This window comes from Trachypithecus francoisi, unplaced genomic scaffold, assembly GCF_009764315.1.
Source record: "Trachypithecus francoisi isolate TF-2019V2 unplaced genomic scaffold, Tfra_2.0 Lachesis_group2, whole genome shotgun sequence".
NCBI classification, from domain to species: domain Eukaryota; kingdom Metazoa; phylum Chordata; class Mammalia; order Primates; family Cercopithecidae; genus Trachypithecus; species Trachypithecus francoisi.
Window position 1 is genome coordinate 115,105,241 of NW_022681465.1, and position 8,273 is coordinate 115,113,513.

At 49.8% G+C, this 8,273-nt stretch overlaps 1 pseudogene; it reads left to right on the forward strand.

Moving 5' to 3' along the window:
• Positions 1-455: 455 nt before the first annotated feature.
• LOC117066085 lies at positions 456-2,159 on the forward strand (annotated as a pseudogene).
• The last annotated feature ends 6,114 nt before the right edge of the window (positions 2,160-8,273 follow it).

Consider the following 8,273-nt stretch of genomic DNA (forward strand, 5'->3'; position numbering starts at 1 on the left):
TAGAGCGAGTTAACCGGGCCCTGGGAGCCTCCGTTTTCCCTTGCGTATCTGTGAGGAGCAAGGGATGACGTGATCCAGGAGCCTCCCCGCTCCACATCCCACCCCGCTCCACATCCCGCAGACGCGGGGGCTCCGCGGCTGCCCTTTCTGATAAAGGAGCCGGGCGGGCACCCCGACTGCGCCCGCTGGAGGCCCTGAAGTACCGAGGCTCCTGAAGCGCGTCCTGTGCTGGGGTCCTGGAGGATGCCACAGATCTGGAGGGGGTGGTGGGGTCCTGTCCCAGACTCACCTTAAACGCTGCGAGGACCGTGACCCCCCAGCCCGCCTCAGGCAGGAGGCGCAGTGGTCCCCTCTGCAAGCTGCAGATTGCCCGCCCTGGCTCCAAGTGACAGGTGAAACCGAGCTGGAAGCGACAAAAACGCCTTAAAAACCTGAGTTCCCGCCTCAGGGTACTGATGCCCTTTACTAATTGTAAAGCCGGCGTGGAACTTTGCAGCCTTGGCTCAGAAACGCAGCTGAGTGTCCTAGAGCAGGTGCGACCAGAGGACGTTGGCAGGGGAGCAGTGCCTCCTTGTGGTCAGTGCGTGCTGGCCTCAGTGACAGGAGAACCTTAAGGCTGATGACATTCAGTCCCCAAGCAGGCAAATCACAGAGGTGGCTGGGGGTGTGCAGGGCTAATGGGCAAATGAGAGCAATGGAATAATGTCTTTCCTCTCAGACAGGGACACGTTTTAAAAATAGGTAACACTAGGGCTGGCAGGGGCACATGGAAACTGGCACTGCCATAAACTGCCAGAGGAGGAAGGAAAGTGGGTAGTGGCCCTGGGAGAGGTTCCTTATCTTGTTTTGTTTTGTTTTTTGAGGGGTGGGGATTTGTTTTTTTGCAAAGGCAGGGTCTCCCTATGTTGCTTAGGTTGGTCTCGAACTCCTATCCTCAAGCAATCCACGTGCCTTGAGTTCCCAAAGTGCTGAGTTACAGGCGTGAGCCACCAGGCTCAGTCCCTGAGAGCCTTTTGGAACTAGGAATCAGAAGTCTTTCTCTGGGGTTGGGGGAGGGAGGGGGACAGTGTATGTGTGCAGGGGTTTGGAAACTTTGTGGCTTGGCCATGGATCTCATGGCCGGAGAGCATCACCTCAGTTTCATGGGCGAGATTGGCCCTTGTGGAGCTCGAGTCCAACCCAGAAGAAACAAGGAAGCCTGGGTCTCCTCCAAGTGTGCAGCAAGCTGGCCTCAGGTCCCCCCAAAGGCAGCCAGAGACAAGCCCAGGATCACCCAGTCTGCAGCAGTGTGCAAAGGTTTGGGGTCCCCCCTAAAAGGCAGCCAGAGCCAAGCTCAGGGTCCCCTCAGCATCAGCAAGATCTACACCTGGAGTCACCTCAAAGAGCCGGAGTCTAGTCCTGAACCCCCACAATGTCAGCCAAAGCCAAGTGAGGAGGCACCACAGTGTTCCCAGGGCCAGGGAGAACTAGCCTCGGAGCAGGCCCAGAGTCCAGAGGAGCTGCCTCAGGGGGTGCGGGTGGCATCAGCAGCTATACCCGGGCCCAGGATCACCAGGGCCTTACCCCAGTCAGCACGTGCCGCGTTCAGAGTTCTCACGGCCAGTACAGGAGCTGACACCCAAGGCACCTGGCTCCCTGCCGGGGTCAGCACGAGCCAAGCAAGCTGCCTCTGGCTGGAGAGAGGTAACGGGCGGCCATGGGGCAAAGAAGGGAAAAGATTCTTCAGCCCAGGCTCCAGTATCCAAGAAGTTGAAGGAGGAGGAGGAGGAGTTTCCTGTAATCCAGAAGGGGAGGCCCAAATTGGGGTGGGTGTGGAAGGACCACTCCAAGAAAAAGTTATCCCAGATGGTTCAGTACAGGCCCCTGCACACGTCCTGGCAGTGGAAGATGAAGGAACAGCAGGAAAGGAAGCTTGCCAAGGATTCTGCCCCTAACCTGGAGGAGGAGAAGGAAAAGCACTGCCAGGAGAAGAAACAGCGCTGGGCCGAGAACCTGAAACATCACCTGGAGAACAATGGAAGGCAGAGATTGTCCAAGTGATCCAAAACCCCACCAAGCTCAAGCTGGCAAAGACACAGCAGCTGCGCTCCACAGAGAAGCAGGACACCCTGACCCTGCTGCAGAAGCAGCCGTCCCAGCAGCCAGCAGCCAAGGTCTGAGCTCAGGACGGCCCAGAGGCCCTCCATGGCCAGACACAGCACCTCAAGTCACTGGCCAGATGCCACTGCTGGAGCCAGCACTCCAAACATATGGCTGCAAAATGGTGACCCCACCCTGGCCAGGGCTCCTGGGCCTTTGACGTCTTTTAGGCAGGTCTGTGTGGGACAGAGGCCCAGAGGGGGCCTGGGATCTGGCAGAGATGGGGGTGAGAAGAGATTCAGCCCCCTCCCTTCTTCCTCTCCTTCTCCAAGTGCCTTCAGACCAAGAACAGTATATTCTTCAGTTCTTCAGGGAGCTGGTGACTAGTGGGTGACTCCCCAAGATGTGTATGTCCTGTCTCAGTGTGCTAGGTCCAACCCAGGCCCAAAGACAGGCACTCAGGAGTCCAGCTTCCCCTACACTTTTTCAGAGCTGCTCTGGGCACCTCTGCGCCCCACTGGCTCGGTCACCGAGCAAACGGAATCCAGCTCCTCCCGACTTTTCAACACTGAAAGATGAAAATGGGGAGACTGCAGGGAGCAGTTTCTCCCTAGTACCCTCTTCCCCAAACCAGACTCCTCAGAACTACCAAAGATCTAACTCATGTCTAGCCAGTCTACAACAAAAATATTACTGAGTGTCTGTTGCATACAGGTACAATTCGAGTCACCAGGGAATACAGACAATAGACAGAAGTCCCTCCGCTCAAAGAGCTTTCATTCTGATGGAGAGAAAACATAGTAAATAAGAAAATGTGTCATGTGTCCAAAAAAAAAAAAAGGCTTTTTCCAAATGCATCCACTTTGATCTAGTTATTCCACTTGTAGGAGTTTGTTTGTAAGACTCTGTATAAAGCATAGGCAAAGGTGTAGATCTTGCTGATGCTAGGGGGACCCTGGGCTTGGCTCTGGCTGCCTTTTGGGGGGACCCCAAACCTTTGCACACTGCTGCAGACTGGGTGATTCTGGGCTTGTCTCTGGCTGCCTTTGGGGGGACCTGAGGCCAGCTTGCTGCACACTTGGAGGAGACCCAGGCTTCCTTGTTTCTTCTGGATTGGACTGAAACTCCGCAAGGGCCAATCTTGCCCGTGAAACGTGAGGTGAGGTTCTCGGGCCATGAGATCCATGGCCAAGCCACAAAGTTTCCAAACCCCCGCACATGTACGCCGCGCCCCTCCCTCCCCGCTGCCGCCAACCCCAGAGAAAGACTTCTGATTCTGTATAAAGTATAAAAAATAGGCGGGTGCGATGGCTGAAGCCTGCAATCCCAGCACTTTGGGAGGCTGAGGCGGGTGGATCACGAGGTCAGGAGATTGAGACCATCCTGGCGAACATGATGAAACCCCGTCTCTACTAAAAATACAAAAAAAAAATTAGCCAGGCATGGTGGCAGATCCCTGTGGTCCCCAGCTACTTGGGAGGCTGAGGCAGGAGAATGGCGTGAACCCGGGAGGCGGAGCTTGCAGTGAGCCAAGATCGTGCCACTGCGCTCTAGCCTGGGCCACAGAGCAAGAGTCCGTCTCAGAAAAAAAAAAGGGGAGCAGTAAGTTAAAGAATTAAACAGAAACATTTGTTGTTATAGCAAAATTAAGAAAATACGCAACTGTTTAAACACATTAATAAGATCCATATTCAAGTAGTAAAACGACGATTTTGTCATTGAAATGGCTTTACAAAATATTCGTAAATTAAGTAAAATGAGGATTTGAAACAATAAGTGCACTCTGTGTCACAGGCCAGGTGATCCAGAGTGCGTAGTGGAGGGCCCGAGGTGTACAAGGGACCTGGCAGGTATAAACCTATGAAAAAAGCAAGCAGAAACAGGCTTGGGCAGAAGTCATCAAAATGGGATGCAGGCTCAGCCAAACCTCAGTCAGCCAGCCAGGATGCCAGAACAAGCATTGCCCCCTCAGAGTTGGCTGGGCCAAGAAGAGGTGGCCAGATCTTTATACCCAGGCCTCAGGCACCTGAGGGGGCTCCCCAGGGAAGGCCCTGAATGCTGGGGGTGCTCTCTTTGGCTCAGGCATACCCTGAAGCAGCCAGCCAGGCCCTAAACAAACTCCCACAACTGGACAGCAAGTCCTCTCCAAGGAGGAACCAGGCAGTACGTCTCTGCATCCTCCACATTTTGCTGGTGCTAGTAGTATTTGTTTTCAGAAGATAAATTGCACCTATCTATGCAATAAAAAATAAGTATATGGAATCCGTAGGTGTATTTATAAGATAATTAGAAATGTAAGAAAATGGTTGGAGTAAATAAATATTTAAATTCCTGGAATAGGCTGGGCGTGGTGATTCACGCCTGTAATCCCAGCACTTTGGGAGGCCGAGGCAAGCAGATCACGAGGTCAGGAGTTTGAGAACAGCCTGGCCAACATAGTGAAACCCCTTCTCTCCTAAAAAAATACAAAAAATTAGCCAAGGGTGGTGGCAGGAGCCTGTAATCCCACCTCCTCTGGAGGCTGAGGCAGGAGAATCACTTGAATCCAGGAGGTCGAGGTTGACAATCGGTTGAGTTTGTCTAAAGACCTGGAATCAAACAGAAAGAAATGTCTGGGTTAAGATGAGAGGTTGTGGAGACCAAAGTTCTACCATGCAGATGAAGCTTTCAGGTAGCAGCCTTCAGAGAGAATAGGTTGCAAAATATTTCTTATCATACTTAATGTCTGTGTTGATGTTAATGCTGGAGAGGTGTAATGAGGCATGTCTGACTCCCACTCCCCATGATGGCCTGAACCAGTCTCTCGGGTTACATTTTAAGAGCCCTGGCTGAGGGTCTTAAGATGGTTGGGGGGCCTTAGAATTTTGTTTTTGGTTTACAGGTGGTTCCAAAATGCTGATGCATGAAAACATCTGTGGGACGTGTAAAAAAGCAGGTTTCTGAGTCCTCATTGGCCTCGTTTTTCTAGCTTACTCTATGATACTGTCTCAGCCACTGTCTCCTGTCTTCTGTACCATCACTCTTTCCCTTCCCACTGGATTCTTCCACCTCATTATACAAACATTAACTCCCATCTTTTTAAAAAAATAACCTCAGTTTACCCACTTTTCTCATCAACTACCACCCAATGTCTTTTTTCTTTTACAAAAATCTCAGTGTGCATCCAGCGTTCCTCCACCGCCTGACTGTTGAACACACTCAAATCAAACTTCTGATCCTCGTCCCCAAGAGTTTTAATCTAAAACACCAGTTGCTTCCATGTTGCTAAATCCATGGTGAATTCTCAGTCCTCGTCTCAGTTGATCCTTCCATAGCATGTGGCACAGATGATCTCTCCCTCCCTTTGAAACACTCCTGCACTTGCCTTCCAAGCATCACACCCTACTGATTCCTCTCTATTGCGGGAGCTGGCCAGCAGCCCGCAATACAGCAGAGCTCTCTGTTCCCAGGTGGATCGGCAGGACGAAAAATAATAGACACACACAAGATAGTGAAGGCTGGGTCCGGGGGGTCACCGCCTTCTGGTCCCGTGATGCTGCCATTGCACTGGATATGCCAGCATTTATCATTAAGTTTAGTGAGGGCAGGGGTAGGTTAGTGAGGGATTTAGGGTCATTTGATTATGAGGTGAGATGGTCACATGGGGATGAAGTAATTCTTTAACATAACATCTGTATGCAGAAGTACAGTACACAGAGATAAGAATTTACAATGTAGTATGTGCATCAGTAATTTCTAATAGAGCCTTAAAACAGAAACACAGTCTTCCCAAAACCTATGATTAGCAATGTATTAATCAGCAGGAACAGTTGCAGCAAAAGCTGGTTACAAACAATTCATAGAAACAGGATATGAAGCCAGACAACTGGTTAGACCAGAAATTCTCAGAAGGGAGTATGCCTTCACCCTAAAGAGGCCTAGAAGAGCCGCGGCAAGATGAGGGCATTTATAGCCCTATCTTATCCATATGGACAGGTGCCCCCCATGCATCCGTGTATAGGTTGTCCATGAGGGTCGCATTCCATTCCCAGAACTATGAACATCTGCTTTTCTGGGATAGGAATCTAGGTGACGTGAAACCTCCCTGACTGCACGTCCTTTCATAGGCTCCCTGCAGGGGGAAGCACATCACGTGCTGTTGGCTCATTCTGGCAGTCCAACCTGACATTGTCTTTACACAATCCTGCATGTAACTTTGTATTTACAATAATTAGGAGCATTTCATCTTTTATTCTGTAGCAATAGTTTCAGGGGGTCTCCCTACATCTCTCCTACCTCACTGATCACTCTTTCTTCCCTTAATTGTGACTTCCTAATGCTGGAGTTCTCGAAGTCTTGATATTTAAACTGTTCATTTTTCCTTTGGTTTCTCCTCCTCGCTCTCAGCTTTGTAGTGATTTCGCCCTGTATCATGGCTTTACCTATTGATTGTACACTTATTACTCCCTACTCTGCAGCCCAGTCTTTTACACAGGACCCCAGACTCATAGCTAAATGTCTCCTTGATAGCAATGATCTTCTCAAAAGATTCAGACTGAGCTTGTTATCTTCCCTATCAGTCAGTCACATCCTTCCCAGTGCTCGAACACCATGGAGACATCCCTGACTTCTTCTCTCACACATAGACATTCAATCCATCATATCCTGTCAACCCTATCTTCAAACATGTTCAGAGAAGGAAATTAGGACTCTACCTAACAGTGTATATGACAATTAACTCAAAGTAGATCAGTTACCTAAATGTAAGCGTTTTAAAACTGTGCAACTCTTAGAATAAAATATAGGGTCAGGAGTTCGAGACGAGCCTGGCCAACATGGTGAAACCCCGTCTCTACTAAAGATACAAAAAAGTAGCTGGGCGTGGTGGCGTGTGCCTCTAATCCCAGCTGCTCAGGAGGCTGAGGCAGGAGAATCGCTTGAACCCAGGAGGCGGAGATTGCGGTGAGCCGAGATTGCGCCACGGCACTCCAGCCTGGGTAACAGGGCAAGACTCTGTCTCAAAAAAAAAAAAAAAAGAAGAAGAAGAAGAAGAGGAGGAAGTTTTGTTCCCTGAAGTTTATGCCTTTGGGTTCCTGAAGCACCTTTATATTCACGGCATTTAAATCTTTCCAGAAGCTGATTTTCTCTGCTCTTGGTGGAGCTGTGGCGGGGAGGGTGTGTGTTTTGTATTTGAGTCTGTCAGCCAGCCAGACATCCATGCAGACATCTCATTTCTGTCTTTCTTGTTTCTAGGAAAGAATATAAAAGCTCTGAATATAGCTTGTTTAGGCAGTCAATGACTGGAAGGGGCAGGTGTCACTGGGGACCCCCCAAGGCCACCTGCATGTTCAGTGATCCAGTACAAGGATCCAGAGAACTCAGAAAAGCCATTACATTCGTGGTTGCAGTTACCATGCGAAGGGTAGCAGAACATGCCACCCCCAAAATATGCTGCTTTGATGTAAGGATTATTGTGAGCTGAAGGCAATTGAGAAGAAATGAGTGTAAGGAAAGCTCTCTCACCTTCCCCCATCTGCCAGAAAGCAAGACATAAGTTTACAAAGAGATCCCTCCCCGCTATACCAAGAAGGACAAAGGTTGGTCACTGGAGATGACTTTAGACCCTTACCAGCCTGGAGACTGAACCAGAGGAGTTTGCATAACATGTTTGATTAACCAGCCTCTATCTTCCACTCGTGCCCCCTAACTTGCCTCCTTCACACCCTTTTTTCTTTGTTTTAGTTGAAGAATCCAGGCCTAGCACGGTGGCTCATACCTGTAATCCCAGCACTTTGGGAGGACAGGGCAGGAGGATAAATTGAGGCCAGGAGTTCAAGACCAGCCTGGGCAACAGAGGAAGGTCCTATCTAAGAAAAAACAAAAACAAAAATCTGTATACCAGGCATGGTGGCTCACGCCTATAATCCCAGCACTTTGGGAGGCTGAGGCGGGCAGATCACTTGAGGCCAGGATTTTGAGACCAGCTTGGACAACATGATGAAACGCCCTCTCTACTAAAAATATAAAAATTAGCCAGGTGTGGTGGCTTATGCCTGTAATCCCATCTACTTGGGAGGCTGAGGCAGGAGAACCACTTGAGCCAGGCAACAGAGAGACTTTATTTCAAAAAAAGAAAAAGAAGCATCTATATAAATAAGCTGGGGTCCTATACCACCTCATGAGAATTACTCATTCCCTGGATATCCCATGTATGT